The sequence below is a fragment of the Corapipo altera genome, unplaced genomic scaffold, assembly GCF_003945725.1.
Source record: "Corapipo altera isolate COAL_440 unplaced genomic scaffold, ASM394572v1 53, whole genome shotgun sequence".
In the NCBI taxonomy this organism is placed as follows: domain Eukaryota; kingdom Metazoa; phylum Chordata; class Aves; order Passeriformes; family Pipridae; genus Corapipo; species Corapipo altera.
The window spans coordinates 9,723,703-9,743,075 of NW_020884900.1; the positions used below are offsets into that span (position 1 = coordinate 9,723,703).

The 19,373-nt window shown below is 40.2% G+C and overlaps 1 protein-coding gene across 4 annotated transcripts in view; it reads left to right on the forward strand.

Annotated features, from left to right (window-relative positions):
• NDST2 (N-deacetylase and N-sulfotransferase 2) overlaps window positions 1-19,373 on the forward strand; it is a 132,797-nt gene that overhangs the window by 35,037 nt on the left and 78,387 nt on the right. The window contains exon 1 of one of the 4 annotated variants that reach the window (XM_027649365.1): window positions 7,740-7,881. The exons of 1 other annotated variant lie outside the window; for it this stretch is intronic. The gene's annotated coding sequence lies outside the window, so the exon portion shown is untranslated. Of the gene's footprint in view, window positions 1-7,739; window positions 7,882-8,111; window positions 8,136-19,373 lie in introns of those variants that run through there. 2 more of the 4 variants (XM_027649366.1, XM_027649363.1) reach the window with 2 other exon arrangements.

The following is a 19,373-nucleotide window of genomic DNA, read 5'->3' on the forward strand; positions in this document are numbered from 1 at the left end:
GTAAAATCAACTATCTTACTTTATTTTCTGGAAACAAGGCTTTATTCCCTTTCATTACACATCATATTATTTGTGTTTGTTAGTAAGATACCTTCAGAGAATACGGGCATTTGATTAGAGTCCATGCTGCAACAGAGGGGGTTGTTTTAAAGCACTTTGTAGGAGACATAACCTTCTCTAATGTGTTCTTTTGTTATTGATGTTGATGCTTCTTCCTGTGGTGCAGTCACTTGAAGCAGTTGCCTGAGTTATGATGTTTACCCTCAGTTCTTACATCGGCACAGACAGGTCAGAGGAGAGCATATGAGAGATGCTTGTAAATTATGTCAAATGTTTTCATTCAGTGACTAACCTTTTTCTCTGAAGCATTTGGTAGCATTCTGGTTGAGTCACCATCCCTGCAGGTATTTAAAAGATGTCTAAATATGGCACTTGGGGATGCCAAGTCTACCACTTGATTTAGTGGTGGACTTGACAGTTAATGGTTGGATTGGATCTTAAAGGTCTTTTACAACCAAAATAATTCTGTGATTCAAAGCATGCTTTCGCTTCCCACCCTACCACAATGTCCAGGATCTGCGTCCAGTTTGGGACTTTTACCCAGGCTGTTCTGCTGAGGAAGAGTAAGTCAGCCTGTGCTGCCTCTCTCCAGGTGACAGACACATCCTCCAGCCCTGGGGAAATCAAGCAGGCTGGTAGTAAGACACAGGTGCTACACTCCAATTTAACACATTGTTAAATTCATATCTCTTATGCCTTCCAGCCAAAATATGGCATCATACTGTAAACTGAATGTGTGTTACATTTTATTACACTGGGGAAGAGAAGGCAGCAGCTGGGAGCTTGTGTTGCTTTATAAGTTGCAGAAGTTACTTGGTTATCTGTGCCTGAGGTGTCTTAGGTCACATCTGCATTGGTACCTCAGCTGGTTCTTTTGTCATTTTGGTATCTTGGGAGTGGAGTGCATAAAATATGTAATTTATGGTTCTTCTTTATCTGCGATGTTTTGGTCAGGTGGCATGTTGAAAAGTGTTTTGATTCTGGTTGTCTGTTTACCTGAATGAAGGGGAGGTTTCCCTGTTTTGTACCAGCAGGAGTCGTCATGTAGAACAGGAAAGTGGTTTAGAAATCGTGGGAGCAGTTAGTTGTAGCATAAAGGCTGAAGTGTATTGTGTCATCTGTCCTAAATACTCTTATTTGTAGAATGGTACAGAATTATATTAAATCAGTTTCTTCTTAAAAGGCAAGTTTATTTATAGATACTTAAGTTGTTGAAATGCTGACTTAGTGGAAAATAAGACTGGTTAGGATGTGTTCTCTCCACTCCCTCGCTGCTCCCCACCCAAAAAAAACTCCAACCCATTGGTTTTGCATTCTTTACACTGATGGACTTTTAAGGCATAGCCTACTGCTGCCGTAAGTACTGTCCTGTGTCCCAAGCACGTGTTGGACATCACTTGTATTTCAGTAGCATTATAAATGTAGACAGAAACAGACATTTAAACATGCCTCAGTCATGTGAAATTCCTATTTAATTTCTTCATCTGTAAAACTCACAGGTTAAAATTTGCAGCCTTTTCTGATCCTCCTTAGAATGAAAGGGTAGCGGTTTTATTTTTCTTCTCTGCACCATTAGTGATAGCAGTTAGTGCTGATTCATTTGCACTGACCCCCCTACTTCTTGTTAAAAGATAGCTTTATTTGCAGAGGTATTGTGTGCTTAATTTGGCATGCAGATTCTTTGTAGCCGTTTTAGTCTTATACGAAATAGGTAAAATCCTAGAGGAAATTGGGAACGAAAAGAAAAAACCAACCAAAACTGAAACCAACTATTCACATGTAAATTTACCCATTAAAGCCATAGACCATGTAGATTTAGATAGTATTATATTAATTTCTTGAAGTAGAACTTTCCCTTAAATCTTGGAAGAACATCTGCAAAGAAGAAAGCATCTCTTATACGTCTTTTGCTCCTGGTTCCAATTACAGGCAGCTGTCTGATTTATACTCAATGAAAACAGCTAATTGTGCCCTTGTAAGCTCTTTCAGTTTAGAGGAACATGTATTTATTTGCATGAAAATGTTTGCATGTGAAATACTGAAAACCCTTACTGCAGATACAGCATTTCAGAGTTCAAAACATATATCCCTCTAATGCTGTTTTGAAAGCTGTTCGTTCCCTGGTTGATAGCTTTTACCTCTCCATGTGTCATTAATGTTTAGTGGTATTGCAAGTTCTCGGATAGCAGATTGAGGTGACATTGTATGTTGTTTGAGGTAGCATTAGCCAAACAAATTTTTAGGAGTCTTGCAGTCATTTGTGCTCTGTCTCTTATGAAACACGAAACTCTTGTAATGCAAAGGATTTTGCATTTATTCTTTTGGTTTCTAAAGTAGTGGAGATGGTTTAATGGATGATGTTGAATGTGGGTTCCTATTTTATGAAGAGTTTTAAAAACACTCTGACTAATTAAAAAACAAAAAAGAATTAACCTCAAGTATGTTAAAATTTCAATCTTTACCCTTATGGGAATGGTCTGAATGAATAATGCTGATTGTTTTGAAGAGCTTTTTATTAAAGTCTTCCCTTTGATTAATTTTGCAGCACACTCAAAATTATGAAGCTATTGGATTAGTATAATTTCACTTATTAGAGAAATATGTTTTGATAAAATTGCATGCATGAAGTCTACCCCTCCCATTTTGGGGTGATGTGTCTGCAGTTGGAAATGACTGGTAATTCAGTAGCAAGGTGTGTTCTTTTACTGATGACACAGACATCGTGTCATCAGGTCAGCTCAGGCTGTGTACTCTGTCCATATTCATTCTTACCTTGAAATTACTTGTATTGAGAATAGCTCAGAAATATTTCAGCCATGGTTGTCAATTTAAATCAAGATCCTTTGGCTTTCCAAAATGCTGTCCTCAAGAATTTTTTGAGTTCTGTATGATTTTGTTGTGCTTTCTAATCATGTTTTTTAGCCTTTTTTATTCCCAGAAACCATTTTAATATGTGCTTTGAAAAATTCATATGTAGTAGTTTTACTGTTTTGTCCTCTCAATCTTTACCATTCAGTATCTGTCTTTTTTGCTTGTTCTTTTTCACTTCTGCATTTCAACCAGGCAAAGTAGGAGTTTTATCCCGTGATTTTCATACGTGTAAATTTGTACTTCTTTTCCCATGTTCTCTAGAAATTGTCTTTTGTTAAGCTGGGATGAAATTGGGAATGGCACACCAAAAAATACATGTTCCTTTCCCAGAGCAGATGAACTTTTGACATTAACTGGAACTTCAAAGCTGTTAACCTAACAACTGCATAAATTATTTCAGTGATGGTGAGTGCTTTCTGACCTGAAATAAAAATGGGTGTTTATTCCTTAGATGGTTAATGTTCTGTTTAATCCCAGAAATAAAAATTTCTTCTTTAAAAGAAAGAACCATCAAACCCCAAAAAACCCAAACAAAAAGCCCAAAACAAAAAACCAAACAAAACCAAAAGCACTGGACTTTACTCTTTTGCCCTGTTGACTTGATAAATGCCCTCTTTTGTTTTTGTTGTCATTATTCTGGGACTGAAGAGTTGTGGTTTATATGAAATAGGAGGGCATTGAGGACCAGAAATGCGCTTGATGAAGAGTGACTTGTGGCTGCCCTGCCCGTCCCCACACTGTTGTGGCTTGTAGGGATGTTTGCTGTTGTGTTGATTTATGACATATTCTCAGTCTCTGTGAGTACATGTGGATATAGGGTATCTGACTGATGGAGCTCCCCTCAAGGTTGTGAGCAGGAACAGGAGAGAATTTCATCTCTGCCATTTTTATGTGTCAGGTGAGTCGGTCCAAGGCTGGGGTATCTCTCTGTTATATTAAAACACAATTCACGTCATCTTCTCTTGGGCATTCTAAATTCTGGCTTAGTCTCTGCTATGTTGGTCAGTGGATGAATACTTAAAACACGATATATTTTATTTTTATTTTCCTTTCTAATGTAGAACAGGATTACTCATTTTCCTATTTAATGGGGTATTGAGGGAATAGCTGTAAAAAGCATTCTGCTGCTAAATCATGTCACCTGGTATGCAGGGGTGAATTAGGAAGAGCATTGCCAGTAGACTGAAGGAGGTGATCATGCCCCTCCACTCAGCCCTTAATGAGGCTGCATCTGTAGTGTTGTGTCCAGATATGGACTTCCCAGTACAAGACAGACAGGGAGCTCCTGGAGCAGGTCCAGTGGAGGGCTCTGAAGATTAATTAAGGGACTGCAGCATCTCTTATGAGGAAAGGCTGAGGGAGCTGGGCTTGTTCAGCCTCGAGAAGAGACAACTGGAAGAGGACCTCATCAATGTCTGTCAGTATCTGAAGGGAAGGTGCCAAGAGGATGGAGCCAGGCTCTTCTCCACGGTGCCAAGCAATAGGATGAGACGCAACAGGCAGAAGCTAATGCACAGGAAGTACCACCTGAATATGAGGAAGAACTTTACTGTATGGGTGACTGCAGACTGGAGCAGATTGCCCAAAGGGGTTGTGGAATCTCTCTCACTCGAAATATCCAGGGACCATCAGGATGCAATCCTGTGCAATATGCTGTAGGATGACCCTGGTTTAGCAGGGAAGTTGGACCAGATGACCTACTGTGGTCCCTTCCCAACCTTGCCCATTCTGTGGGATTCTGTGTTACAGTGAAGTTACTTCACATGTTAATGTTCTTGGTAGGCATGGAAAGGTTGTCAAAGCAGGCATCTACTTGAAAAAGGGGAATTTAGTTCTGGATTCACAGCTGTGAGAGCAGAAGATGTATTTGTTACCCAAGCAGGTGCAGTTCAGGATGCTATGATGTGTCACTGCCAATGCTGTCCTAGTGAAGTTCACCACTGGTTCACTTCTCTGTAAAGTTGCTGCCAGTTGACATGGTAGTTTTTGTAATGCAAGAGCTATGTGGAGACCACCAAACTTGATCAGAACCCAAGTCAGCTTTGTTCTCAGCCAGCCTGAAGCTATTGATGTATTCCAGCTTTTATTATTGCCTGACAGGCACACATGGTGGGCAGTCCTTTAAATCTTGGCTGTACTGTACTGTTTATTATTCTGTTTTGGGAAGCTGGATAAGACCTTGATTTTGTGTGGGCACACTTCACTCCTCACTTCAGTACTGCTTGGTAGGGTGCCTTTTGAGATGCTGGTTTCAGGCAATTCATAGTAGAGTTGTTTCCAAGAATTGTTTCTCTGTGTCTCTTGTTGGTGAGACACATCCACATTCACTTTCTGGTGGCTGTAGTAGAACACACAGTAGGGTGTGGCTGGTACAACTGTCTCCTCTTGGGCTGCTTTTCCACATTTCTCAATATTGGTAATATTGTCAGTATATTCCTCCTTGCCTAAAGCATGCTGCTAGAACAGATTTGGGAAAGCTCTCCATTTCTAAAGGTACAGGTTTTGGATCACAGGAAGACAAGTGGATGATGTTAATAGACAGCAAGTCTTTGAAGTACGTTAGAATCAACTTCAGAGAGAAAGAAAATCCCTTCCCTGAGCTGCAGATAAACAACAATGCTTTCAAAACTTCAAGAGGATCAAGGTGAAACTGAGTGAACAGTAAGTGCAGGGAAGATGACTCTGCTTTGTGACAAGTGGCAAAAAGACCTTCTTTCCTTTTTGTGCTCCTGTAACAAAGCAAAATAACAAAGTAGTCTGAGATTGTTCTATGAAAGGAACATAAAAAGCTTTTTATGTTAAATACCCTCATCTTAATAGATGTGGGTAGAATATATTTTAAAAGGGATGGAAATATCTCCTCGGAATTCTGAAATATCTTCAAAACTAACTGAAAAGAAATGAATTCATCTGATCATGCAGGTGCATTCAACAGCATTTATTTGCTTATGTAGACTTGTAGGAGGCTCTGACATCTTCCAGCTGAGGTGTGTCACTCCCACTTTAGTTGGCTTTGGCTGGGATAAAGAGAATGGACCAGTCTTGTTTCTCATTTTCTTGTTAAATTCTTTAGGAAAAAAGGGAAAATATTTCTAAACCATACACCAGAGGTACATTTCAAAAGGTAAATATGCCCCCCTTTACCTAAGGAAAAGACTGTCTCTGGAAGATAAGTTGGAGAACAGTACCAAGTGGCTGCAGAAGTAAAGTGACTGTAGGATTGTTCCCTCTGAGGTTCCCTTTTGGTTTTCCCAAGAATCAGAGTCTTGGAAGACAAAGGAAAAGATTAAACATTTTTCAGAGGATGAAAGTATTTTTCAAAAGTGAGACTGTATTCACATGGCTTTGAAATGATTGGTGGTGGATAAAGGATGAAGTTCAGTGGACAAGGATGTGTATTAACATGCCTTATGGGCTGCAATGTCCTGAATGGTAAATAAAGATTTATATCTTACCTGTAACAAAACGCTAAGATGGTAGTATAGGTTATAAAAAAAGTACTACACAGCTACATGTCCCATATGCAATACAAAAGTGAGAACAAACTCCAAATTGTAAGATAGTGGGTTTGGGTGGGGGAGGGAGATTTAAATGTGTTCTTCAGGAAAGAATCAGTGTAAAGAACTGAGAAAAAAATAAGATGGCAGCAGCCAGGATTTACAGAGCTTTTCAGTCCTTTGTTTGGTTATCTTCCATAAGTGCTTTAGCCAGAGACTCTTTTCAGTAGCTGCATGGGGCCGGTTTGGAACACAAATGTGCATGAATCCAAATGTAATTTCCCTGTTGTGCACATTCTGGCTGTGACAGCTCAAGTTATGAATGTAAAATAGCAGGGAAAAAAGTTCAGAAGATGGCCAGGCATAAAATGTTAATAAGAACTGACTTACCCTGAGATCCCATGAGCTCAGCAAAGGTGCTACCCGAATTTTAAGTCTAGCTACTCCCCTGCTTCATTTTGGTGTGCCTCGGAAAAGAATGAATACCTTGTTTTTATCTGTGCATCCGAGGGTTTTGGCATAACAGAAGTAACAAACATTTTCTTCCATGTAAGATGCAAAGCAGACAAAGAGAGTGATGCTGATTCTCCACTCCAGTTTGTGGTCAGCGCTGGCACAGACCGAGTCGGCATCAGTGGCTTTGATTTGTAGACAAGAAATACTGTACAGGCAATGACAGAATCTTTTCCCTTTCAGAAAGTTCTGTTTTCTGTGGGGCAATAATCTGCAGTTTTCCCTAATTCCCAGTGTTCAGAAGGCATTTGTCTTTCTTCTGGGGAGGACTGGTGCAAAATAAGGGACTTCCTCCCCCCACGTCAGTACACTGCTCGCAGAAAGGGTTCCTCATCATGACCATGGGACAGCTTGTCTCGAGGACTGTGCAGGCAAGGAAAGGGCTTTCCCCTCTTCTGCATGCAACTTGCACAGCAAAGAGAAGTTGCAAAGTTTGCAACTTTCCCTGTGTCTTCAACATCAGATTTTCCCGGGTCTGTACTCTCTCTCTTTTTTTTTTTTTTTCCAACCTCCTTCCATCTCTTGTTACCATGGAGAATGAAATGCCTGTTCCATTCAAGTTGTCGGCTGAATAGGTTTTGAGGTTGATGGATGGTGAGAATCTCTTATCCCTCCTTCTCCAAACACCGCCCCTGCCTGGTTCTTGACATTTCACTTGCCAGAGACTGGCAATCAGCGAGTGGGAGCTGAAAAGGAGGCTGGCAGTGTCCTGCTGAGATGCTCTTTCAGTTCCGTGGATGAAATCAGCAGCCGTGAGAAGGTCTAAAGGACTTCGGTGCAGAGCCTTGTCCTCAAGCTGACTGAGGCATGAATGCTCACTTGAGTACATGTTCTTGCTTCCCCAAAGCACCCAGGGAAAGAAGGATTCGTGTACGAGACTTACTGCTGCTTATGACTGTGTTTCAATGGGTGATGTAACCTCTGCGATGTAAAGGGAAAGGTAAGAAATGAATGAATACAACATATGCTCTGGCATGACCTGTTCCACGTATATACTACTTTTAGCCTTCATCTTCGTGCCACGTCACACCAGAAGTGGAATTCTTGCTGCAGTCTGACCTGCCTGGTTTCCTGGCTGCTATGCTGAAGTTAGCAGGGGACACTGTGTTTAGTGGGGTTCCACGGGTCGCCGTGTGCACCAGCTGCCTACGCGCGGTACCAGTAGTGCAGTGTCAGATCAGCTTTCTGAGTAAGGTGTCTTGGAATAACAGATAGGTGTAACTGTGATATTGACAGCCCCAAAGTTGAAATGTGATACTGTTGAAGTGCAATGAATGTAGCTACAAAGCAGAAAAATCAAAACAATAGCACTGTAAAGTTACACAGAAAATATTTCTTTGTTGTGATTTATTTTAATGCAAGATAACTATAGTTTTAGAGTGCACGAGGAGAATTTTCAGCTTATGCTGAAAGGCTTAAGCTTGTCCATTTTAAAGCAGGGGTTGTTTTGACTGATAACCACCTAATAGTAGTGGTTTGGGAGAAGTGAATACCTGGCATTGTTCAATATGTGTGTGGATTTTGCTTCTGGAAGTAACAGTTAGTAAACATTATGACTTTAGAATTTAAATTGTGACATTTTTTCCAACTAGAAGCATTCTATGAACATAGACCTGTTGAAAGAGGAGAAAATATTTTTGTGAGCTTTCTGTTAAAACCTGTTGTGTCAGAACTATACCAGCACAGGAAATAATACTGTTGATACATTTTAGTGTGTGGCATTTCAGTTCATTTGAGATCTTACGTGGAAATTTGTCCTGGTGCTTTTCAACAGCTGTGCTTGATAAGTGACTGTGAACTTTCTTTCGGTACATCTTTTCAGCACCTTGCACTAATAAATATTTCCACACCTTCCACATATTCCTAAACTTGCTAACCAAATACATCTTTCCACACTACCACCAACAGTTTTTGCATCTGTCTTGGGCCCTCAAGAGTTCACTTGCCATTTAATGCTTTATGTCCTGTTTGTTGTTGGATTGTTGTCTCCCTGCTGGAGTTTTCCTACTGTGCAATTGCTCTTTCTGTTGTGCAAGCCACTTCCAAAATGCTAGTATGTTAACTGTTTGGCCACTGGTGTGTTAAAAGGGAATTTTTAATTCCTGCATTGGAAAGACATCTGTGTATGTCAGTACATCCAAAATAAATATATGCCTATGAAATATGTCTGAATATACCATCCAATTCCTTAAGTAGTGCATTGTAGAGATTGTAGGAGTATTTTTGCCCCCAGAGCTTGGGATTCCATGGAGGGATGCATGCACAGAGGATTCGATTGCCTGTGACTTTCAGTTGTACAAGACAATATGTGCTAACATGCAGGACTTTAATTTCCTGATTTGAACTTGGTTGGCTGGGGTACTGTAGAAAAAAATAGATTTTCAAAAATACACCACTGAAGCAGCTTCTTTTTACCATAAATACATCACACATGTCAGATGGAGTTGAGAGAAAGTGATACAGGGAGGAAAAGAGGGGGGAAGTCCGTTGGGACACAGTGTGATACTGTAGTTTGGGATTAGCTTCCTAATAGGCACTCAGCTTCATGTTACCATTTGTAAGGGATGGGGAAAGAGTAAACATCTGTTTTAACATGGTTATTTTGAGTGAGCAGCAACAGCATCAGCATCAAGGCTTGCCTGTGTGTTTCTGTTTATTCCATTAATCTGCTGGAGTTTTTTGATTTAGCTATTACCTTCTATATGAAAAAAATATACTCCTACCTGCTTATGAGTTTGCATGAGATAAAATCACAAATCTTTCTCTCCCACTCTGTGAGGATTGTTATGCTAAAAATTTTCAAGGTTGTCAAAAATTTTTCTGGGTATTGATGACAGGTTTTAACTTCTGAAAAAAAAGATTTTCCAGTTTTCAACATGCATATATATATATATATATATACATTCACTTTGCCCTCTGAAATGCCTCCTCTTTCCCTCACCAACATCAACCTTTACTTGACTGAGGTCTTTTGATTTTTGTGTTTTCCCTGAGGAGAATTCCATTGACTTAATAAACTTATTGTTGTTATTAGGGCATATCTTGTAGTTTCTCTGCTTCATTCCGTCTGGTCTTTAGTTAAATTATTCTTGGGAAAATTATTCATGTCCCACTAGTTTTAGATTCAGAGTTGTTTGATTCCATTTTCTCCTGCTCCTTTCTCATCTGAACAGTAGCCAGAGCTTGTAATTTCTTTATCTTGCCCTAAAGCCTCATGGCTGCTATTTAGATTTTGGGGAACGAACCATCTCTAAATCTCCTTCTGCTTGCTAGATGTTTTATTTCAGCTTTTCCTTAGTGATCAGCACATGGACTTCCGTTCAGAGCTTTCCCAGGCAGCGCAGCATGGAACTGACCTCATTTGCTTCGGCTCCACTCCTGTCCCTGCTGCCTGGTGTCCCAGTCATTGAGGGCGGGCAAAGCTTTGTTCAGTGCAGCTGGGGAAAAAACCTGAGCGGGGAGCAGCAGACTGAAGCTGTCTGTCCATGGATTTACAAAGATGGGTCTTCACTGATCTGTACTTCACAAGTTACCTTTGTAAGCTTAAATTCCAGAAAATTAATTTTCGTTTAGCTTTTGCCAAGGCTTCCTGCCTGTTCTGATCAAGTGAATCTTTAAGCCCTTTATTACAGGCTGGTACATATGCGAAGAATGAGCATCGTGCTCTCCAGTAACTCATTCTCTTATCTCAAGTGTCATTTACTGGAATCTCTCTACCTTTTGCCTCCTGTAAAATGTAAACTGAATTACAGGCACATAATTAAATCAACATAATAAGTGTGTGAGGAATGAGATGCAGTGGGAATTTTGATGGCCATATCCACAGTCAGAACATTAAAATGTCTATCATCAGGTATCTAAACTATTTTCTAGTGTATTGAGAGCAGTGGTTGTATAAGAACAATTTCCAGCTGAGATGAAATGTGTTTCTGTGCTAGGTCAGCACAAGAGGCGATCATTTTCCTCACCGGGCAGGGAGGCTGCTTCATAAACCATGTGGCTGCTAGTTAAAAGACTCAGATGTGCAGTATTAGTGCTCATCAAGGAAGGGGAGATTTGAATAATTGTTGAATAGTTGTGAGGGTTTGACTAGAAAAAAATGTGCCAGTTTCAGGTACTGGTGCATTTGCTTTTGCATGTAATCCGTGTCCGAATTGCTCTGTTGCATCTGGCATACTTCATACTTAAAACTGCCTTGGTCAGTGTCTTGAGACTGATTTTTCTGCCTGATTTTTTTTTTTATGCCTAAGCATCATGCACATAGTATTGATGTTTGCATTATCTAAAGATGTAGAGCATTGGCTTCTCAGGGCTGAGACTTTATTTTGTTTACTTTATGCATAGCAACTGGAGTTCCTGTTGTCTTGCCATAACCCAAATTTGGAACACAAAACCAAAATGAAAAACTGAAAAGCAAAATATAGCACAGGAGGCATGACAAAAAGTGGGATTAATCTCTTTAATGTAGATACTATTTTCTTTAACCTTGGATTTCTGAATAAGTGTTGATGTCAGTTTGCTGTCAAGACTCGGAATAGCAAAATGGTGTGGGATGGAGTCAAATTTGAGTGCAACATGAGAAATACCCCTCATGTTTGTGTGGATTTGCGTAATGTGTGTCTCAAGGCTAGCTGCTGGCTCTTTCAGATTTGTTTGTGTGAAATCTTCTCCTTTAGTCTTGTTTCAGAGCTGTAGCACTGCTACAGTACATCCCACTCCACCCAGTCTGGTTGTCTTTTGTTGGCTCTGTAGTGCTCTTCCCCAGCTGTGATACTGGATTTTTATTCTATCAGTAGAGTAAAAGGATAGGAGAGAAGCAGGGAAAGGGATATTTGAAACTAGTATTTGTTTTAAATAAAAGTTAACATTTTTCACAGCAGAGACACCATAGCAGAAGTAGGAGGGCACATTAGAGAGAGCTCTTCCAAGTGCTGTTTGTGCTTCAGTCTTGTTCAGGAGTTTGACTCCTAGAACATACTGGAAGTCAGAAAACATTAACTGGATTGGCAGAGGTGCTTGGCCCTACATTCAGATGAGAACCAACAAAACACCATCAGCAGTTGCCATTGTGCCCTAACTTGGAAATTGTTTTTGACACTCTGCATTGGCAGTTGATCTTCACAGACAGTATGCATCTTTTATAATCTTCACCAAGATACGTTTTTTTCTTGATTTATGGTGAAGGGATTTATACAGTAAAGAAGGTTGCTTCTAGTCTCATCTTCCCATTTCCATATTTTATCTAATAATTGCTTCAGTTGTTTAAAGTATGTAGGTTTCTTGCTCTGGATCATGGATATAAATAGATGCCAAGAGGATGAGGCCTTATCAGCTGTGAGCAGCTGTACTTGTCTTTTCATTCTAGACACCTGAAGTGCAGATGAACTACAAAACTTGTTTTTCTGGAAGGTAAAACTTTTAAATTCTTTGAGGTTTGTTAAAGGCTGTTGCCCCTGTGCTTAAAGTAAAGTAGCATTAGCCTTTTTGGGGATGCCTCTGTCCTCCTTGTTGGAGCCCAGAGTTACAGTTCAGGGTGGTGAGTATTAAGGTCTGTGGCAGTTTGGTTTTGAAATGCTGTCTGCTTATGGACAGTCATGCTTAACCTAGTATATTACTTGCATATATTGGGCACCTTAGAGAGTGAAGTCTCATTTCCTTCAGTGTCATCTTTATACTCTTTGCAGAAGTGGCTCTTGGGAAATGCCTGAGGATGCTGGCAAGTGAAGAGGCATACACAGTGGCAAAACTTTGGAGGACAGGATTTCAAACACTGTTTGGGGGATGTCGCAAATAACCTTTGTGAGCTTAATAGGTTAATTTTTGACCTCTGTATTACTGTGTAGACACAGAAATTGACCTTGCTTTAATTTTTGCAGCTAATGTTTTATTTTCCACAGGTACGTTATTAAGGTAATAAGTTATCCATACCAAAATCCCAGGCTTGGACCTGGAAGCAGTACATCGGTTTTTGTGTAGCTCACACCCTGAGCTGGTTCATTCATGCCAACTTCATTCAGAGCTACTGCTGAGGACTGTTTTGTGCTTCTGAAACATGGGATGTTGGGAAGCCAGCTTTGAAGGTCCTGGGGGAGCATTCAGGAACCAGTTGGGGTCTCCAGCTTGCAGATTTGGACTAAAACTCTGGCTCTGCAAGACTTAGAGCCGTGGAGCTGATGATAGCAGCAGATCTAGGATGGATAACTGGTGAAAGAATACCGTGTATGTACTGTACTTCTGCTTCGAGAGATTTGTCAGATGGGGTTTCTTATGAGGCTGCCTTTGTACCTCAGCTGAGTCTTACCAGAACCTGAAGCACTGCATAGTGTGGTGCAAGGCCCCTGGCCTTTGGCCTCTGTGCAGCAGAGTTTGAGTGCTCTGCTTTTCCTGTGATCTGGCTATTCCCATCCCCCACTGTCCCGGACAGTGGAAAGCTGACTTTTGTTAGTGCTGGGTTGAAGGCTGTACCAAGTGGTCTCTGACCAAGGTAAGAATCAAGTGTTTAGTTCAGATGTTTTCTCCTGGGATGCTCAACGTTCAGAACATTTATGGGAAAAATTGAGAAGGCAGATAGTCCTGTACCTGACTCTGCTGCTGAGTCCATCTACCCTTGAATAATGGCTTTTTTCCTTAAACAGATATGCTCAGTTTGAGATATCTTTTATCTCTGTAGTATGAATGGCAAAGATGCTTTTTTATTTTCTGGTTTCAGGAGAGCCTGTAGGTCTGTGTGATCTGCAAGTGCTAAGAAGTTCTATAGCAGAGATATTTTATGAAAAAAAGAAGCAAATTTTCTTCCGGTAGAAGTGTCAGGTTTTCTCCCTTTACATACTATATTGTCAAATTATGGAAAGGTGTCCAAAAGTAGGTGTGCATGAATACACTGCTTATCATAATGTAACCTCCTGTAACTTTTGCATGCATCCTGGCAAAGGGTCTGGATCACAAGTCTTAGGAGGAGTGACTGAGGGAGCTGAGGTTGTTTATCCTGGAGAAAAAGAGGCTCAGGGGAGACCTCATCACTCTCTACAACTACCTGAAAGGAGGTTGCAGCAAGGTGGGTGTTGCTCTCTTTTCTCAAGTACCAAGCAATAGGACAAGAGGAAATGGCCTTCAGTTGTTTCCAGGGAGGTGTAGATTGGATATTAGGAAAAATTTCTTCTCTGAAAGGATTGTCAAGCGTGGGAACAGGCTACCCCAGGGAAGTGGTGGAATCACCATCCGTGGAAGTGTTTAAAAGATGTGTGGATGTGGCACTTAGGGACATGTTTAGTGGTGGACCTGACAGCATTAGGTGCAGTGATAGGAAGTTGGACTCAATGATCTTAAAGGTCTTTTCCAGCCTAAATGATTCTGTGATTCTAATACTGACTTGCATTTACCCCTGAGGGTTATGAAGGTATTGTTTTGTTCTTGAGCTGTGGTAATCTGCAGAGAATAAATTAACCCAATTTATTAGCTGTAAAGTCTGTTGCCATGTATACTTCGAAACTGAAGTATTTGTTTCCTGCACCTGGTTTTGCAACATTCTTTGTGCAGGGTTGTATGTAATGTTGTGTTGGGGAAGACGTCTTTGCTCCTCTGGATGTGCACTGGTTTTCTCCTTTCCTCTGGAATACTGTGGTCTTCCTAGTCCTCGTTTTAGCCTTTCTGCTTAACAGGTACAATAATGTGTACCAGACTGAGCAGTGGCATATGGCTGAGCCTCCTCTTTCCTTCAGGAGCTTATGACCAGAGGCATGTCAAAGTAATACTCTTATTAACCTAGGGAGAAGGAGGAGAACAAAACACTGTGGCTGGAAAAGAGAAGACCAGTATGCTTAACTAAATGGTTTTTTAATCTTTTTTATTTTGTTTGCAGCTTTGGGTGATTTCTAGTCAGTTCAGGTATTCCTGTTCCTGGCTGAAGGAACCACTAAAATCAGCACTACTTTAGTTCAATTTTCTAAAAACTGCATTAGTTCAGGTACTGAAGTGAATCAGACACCCTGGCCAGAAAGTGTCTGCAGAAAATACTACTGCCTTATGCTGTCAGGTGTATAGACTACTTCTGTCTCTCCAGGTTCATGGTGTTTTCACTCAGTACAACACAGCTCTTTCTGAGACTGCATTTACTTCCTGACATAAGGAAGAATTGATAGAAAGGATAGTTTTGCCCTGAGTAGCCTGGTAGACAGAGAAACAGGGAGATAATTCATATTTTGTCAGTCTTTGGTTCAGTGTGTTGATGAAACTTGTAAGAAACAAATCTTTGGTGACCTGGGACATTAATCTGTTTCTTCATTATTATAATATAATATTTATACTTTCTTGATTGTGTTACTTTTGAAATGCCATAAAGTATAACTAATCAAGCTGAATAGTAGCTCTTCAGGTTTTCAGGCCTGTGTACTCTTTGAAATTAACTTTTTTCCTGTTGGTATTGGCAGTGAGTTATAAAAGCATTAGAATCTGTGCTGGGTATCCAGCCAATAGCACTGCATAATAGTATTACAGTGAAGTATATCAGCATTTATATATATTTACGGATGAAAAGACTGAGATACAGATTGAAAATTAAGAGTTGATTTGTCTGGATCTTGGGCATAATGTCCTGGGTAGGAAAGGATGTAATGTCCTCATACACAGTGCAGCTATTAGTATATTAGGTCTAAGGTTATTCTGGGTTATTCTTTTTAACTTTTCTGTTTTGTCCAACATGCTCTTCAAAGATCTTTTTGCAGCAGAATTATTCAAGGAGTGGGAATATGAAGATGAAGCAGTAACCTTCTTCAGAGTGCACCTGTAGTTATTTTTGGCACTAGCTTGCTGTACTTTCAAAAGCATGAAGGTTCATTTTGCTTCAAATGATTTTATCCTCCAGAGCTCAGTGGGATGATTGTGCACAAGACGAGGAGCTGTCACAAGTTCTGTCCTATGGGTAGCTTTGATGTTAGGAGCTGGAGCAAACTCTAGATTGTCAGAACAATAGATTTGTTTTCTCATCATCACCTTCTGGGAACAGTGGTAATAAGAGATTATGACTTGTTGTCTCCCAGGTATTCCCTCAAACAGGAACCCCTGCTAGCTCCTTGTCAGCTATTCTGCTGGGCTCTCTCTGGCACCAGAAAGAACACATCTTCCAGCCCTTTGGCAAGGGCCCTCTTCATGTTTTTGTGTGCCTCTCCAGCTAATAAAGTTGTTTTGAAAGGGGAAATTTAGAAAGGAAGAGTGGTCAGACTTTCTGGGTTTGGTTTCTTTGTGTCTAATGTGACTACCTGTTTCCAGGCCAGGGCTATACACTGAAATGTCAAACAGAAGTGTTGCATCACCTCAGACAGGTATTGTAGAGCTCACTGTGATTCAGTCGCTGCAGTTTTAAGCAGGACGGGGTATCTGTGTTAAATTTCAAAGCTTTATGTTAAACCTGATGTCATTTTTCAGCAGGGACAGACTCCTTAATCTTCTTGGTACCATGCCCCAGAAGAGTTACAGGGAGAATAACATGTGTGCTTGCCGTGTAAGACAGTGTCAGGAGTCAGGTGGGGCTTTTATGCAGTGTCTCTGAATGGCACAGAGGGCCCTGTGTCTTCCTGCAAGAGGCATTACAGGATGGCAGTAACTACTGACATTGCTACATGTTAGACCATGGGGCTCCATCACTTTCCATTGACTTTTGAATACTTCTGAGATCCTCCAGGAAAGTTAGAAGGCATATTGGTTGTGAGTGAGGGAAAGTAAGTAGTCAGTCAAACCCTGAGCTTGGTAGGGGGGCATAGATGACTGAAGAGGTTGAATCGTGGCTTTAGTGAATAGATATGGAATGGATCATCTGCCTTGGAGAGTATCTTGGAGATCCTCCAGCCTCAACCTTCCTACAGAATTGCTACAGAGGAAGGAAGTATGATTTCCCCTGACTATATCTCTCTTTGTTTCTGTACTCCTTCCTTTTTGTTTATAATTATTCTTAAAAGAAATAACATAAAAACCACTTACAATTTTCATAATTAAAAAAAACCCCAAACCACGAAAGGGAGGGTTTGGGAGCCTCATTCATCACCTTTTGTCACCAGAGTTGATTTGACATCTGAGACTACAGAGAAACTTTGGCAAGTGCAATGATTTCCCGTGTGGGGGTAATAAGAGAGAAAAAAGCTGTCAGTTGAAAACAGCAGGAGCTGCATTAGCAAATATAAATTAAACAGATGGCTAAGATACTGCAGCTGTCACATAGAAGCTCCAGGAAGATTTTTAGCTTAGAGCTGCAGGAGGCTATTTTAAAAGGAAAGATGAAAACAACGACAAAGCAAACTTCAGCGTGACGAAAGAGACAATAGAACCATTCAGATTATTATATAAAACTTTATCCAGGATTGGTTTTGGTTGGTTTTTTTTTTTAAATTGACGTTTTCATATTTTAGGACTCTAAAATTAAGTTAGGATCGGCTATTATTAGATCATGTTACAGATTTTGGTGTTGTGGGTTTGGCTGCTGGTTTAGAAGTACTCTTCTGTACGAGACAGTGGCTCTGACACGTGCTCTGGAAAGTGGGGAGAAGTGTAACATACATATCATCCGATTTTGATCTTCAACTGTTTGGTTTACAACTATTTCAAGAAAAACTTCTTATGAAAGAATTGTTTATAAATAAAATGTTTGTGGAAAAGCAGTGCGAAAAGTTAACGTTTTGATGGAGGAAGCACCTACATTTTAGTGAGTGTCTTGCACGTTCAGTCTTAAGGTAATGTTTTTCAGACTCATTTTCAGCAGAAAAGTGAATATTCTTTTCCTATGTGAAAGAAGTGATAAAATGGCATCCAAGTTTGTTTGTTAAGTTAAAATATGGACATATGCTAAAATGAAGACGAATTGGAATTTCTGTGCTGTTTCTCAGCACAGAAAGGCTGTTAGTTTTCTAAATGTTGTGTCTGAAAGGCTTTTTTCTCAATTGGGGCTGATGGTTTGTCACAGATTACTTGTTTGTAAGCAGAGACTGTTATACTGCCTTTATAGTTAGGTGATGAAGATGTGAATTATGAAATAGGTGCTACTGTATTTGAAGCCTGTGTTTTACATTCAAAGAAATAGTGTGCACAAATGGATTCCTAGGCAGGCTCATTGATTCCCCACAGTTCTACTTTTTGTGTTTGCTTTTTTTACTGCAAAAAAATTAATGTATTTGTGGTTGACTTTTTAAATTATACTTAGCATGCAAGAACTTCTGGATGTTGATAGTACTTCAGTCCTTTGTGCAAAATCAGTGTGTCTTAATTCTGCATATTGTTTTCCAACTTGTGATATTCCTTTACAGTGGGTATCTATACAATAGGTGCAGTTAGATTTAATTCTAAACTTCTCCTGTATACATGATTTGAGAGCTACAAAATGTACATATAAAAAAATTAAATCTTCTTTTTCCTCTGTATTTATCTTTCCTCCCATTATACCCATAAAGTTTAAGTACACAAGCCCCAGTGAACCTCTGTTCTGTTAGAACTAGGAAGTTCATCATTGAGATGTAAATGCTCTTTACTGGCAAAATCTTTAACCTGTCCTAGACCTTTCCCTGTTGTTAGTGGTTCAGGAAACAAATCATGAAGGACACTGAAGGTCAAAAGCAACAGCTTGAATTTTTTATGTGAGCTTGCTGAAAACGTGTAGCCTCAGTCTTCCCATATTGTTCAGGGTGCTTCAGCTGCCTCAGTAGACATGAACTCCTCATCATTTAACTGCATTTCTTTTGTAGTTGTGGCTTCGTGCTTCAGCGTAGAAAAGAACAGCTGATCATGCTGAATAACTATTGTTTCTACCCTTTAAATTTCATTTCTACTCCTGCAGAAACTTTGCAGGAGTTAGAAATTCCAGAAAAGTAAGAGGAAAAATGCCTCAACCCGAGTGTATTTCTTTTCCTCCATTTTGCTTAAGAGAAACAAAGTTGGCCTTGAAGTGTACTTCGACTTTAGAATTATCTTTGTCGGTGACGAAGAAATGTTTTCATTGTAGGTGATCTTACACTGGGAAGCCTGACCTCAGCTTCCATGTTCTTAGACTTTTGCTCCAAATGCTTTAGCTAAACTTCACTTCCAGGATGTACACAGCAAGGGAGCAGTATTGTGTAGGCAGGACTCAGAGCATACAGAAAGATTACACACTGAAACCTGTAAGTTCCCAGTGAGCTCTCTTCCTGGGAAATCATGAAGGGACCAGTCAGTGTGATCAGAGGCTCAAGAGAGGGAAGGAGCTAAAACAGAGAAGTGGGTGGATTGGGAATAAACATAGGGGCAAGATATCCTTGCCTTGAAAGGTGATTAACTTTACATTTTCCTGCTGAATATCCCAAAGGCAACAATGAACTTTTCCAGCTGGAAGTGTAGTTACTGTCTAATGGCCATGTTCTCTCCTCGATCTTCATGCAAACCTTCTACTGATACCAATAAGGGATGCTGTGGAGGGTG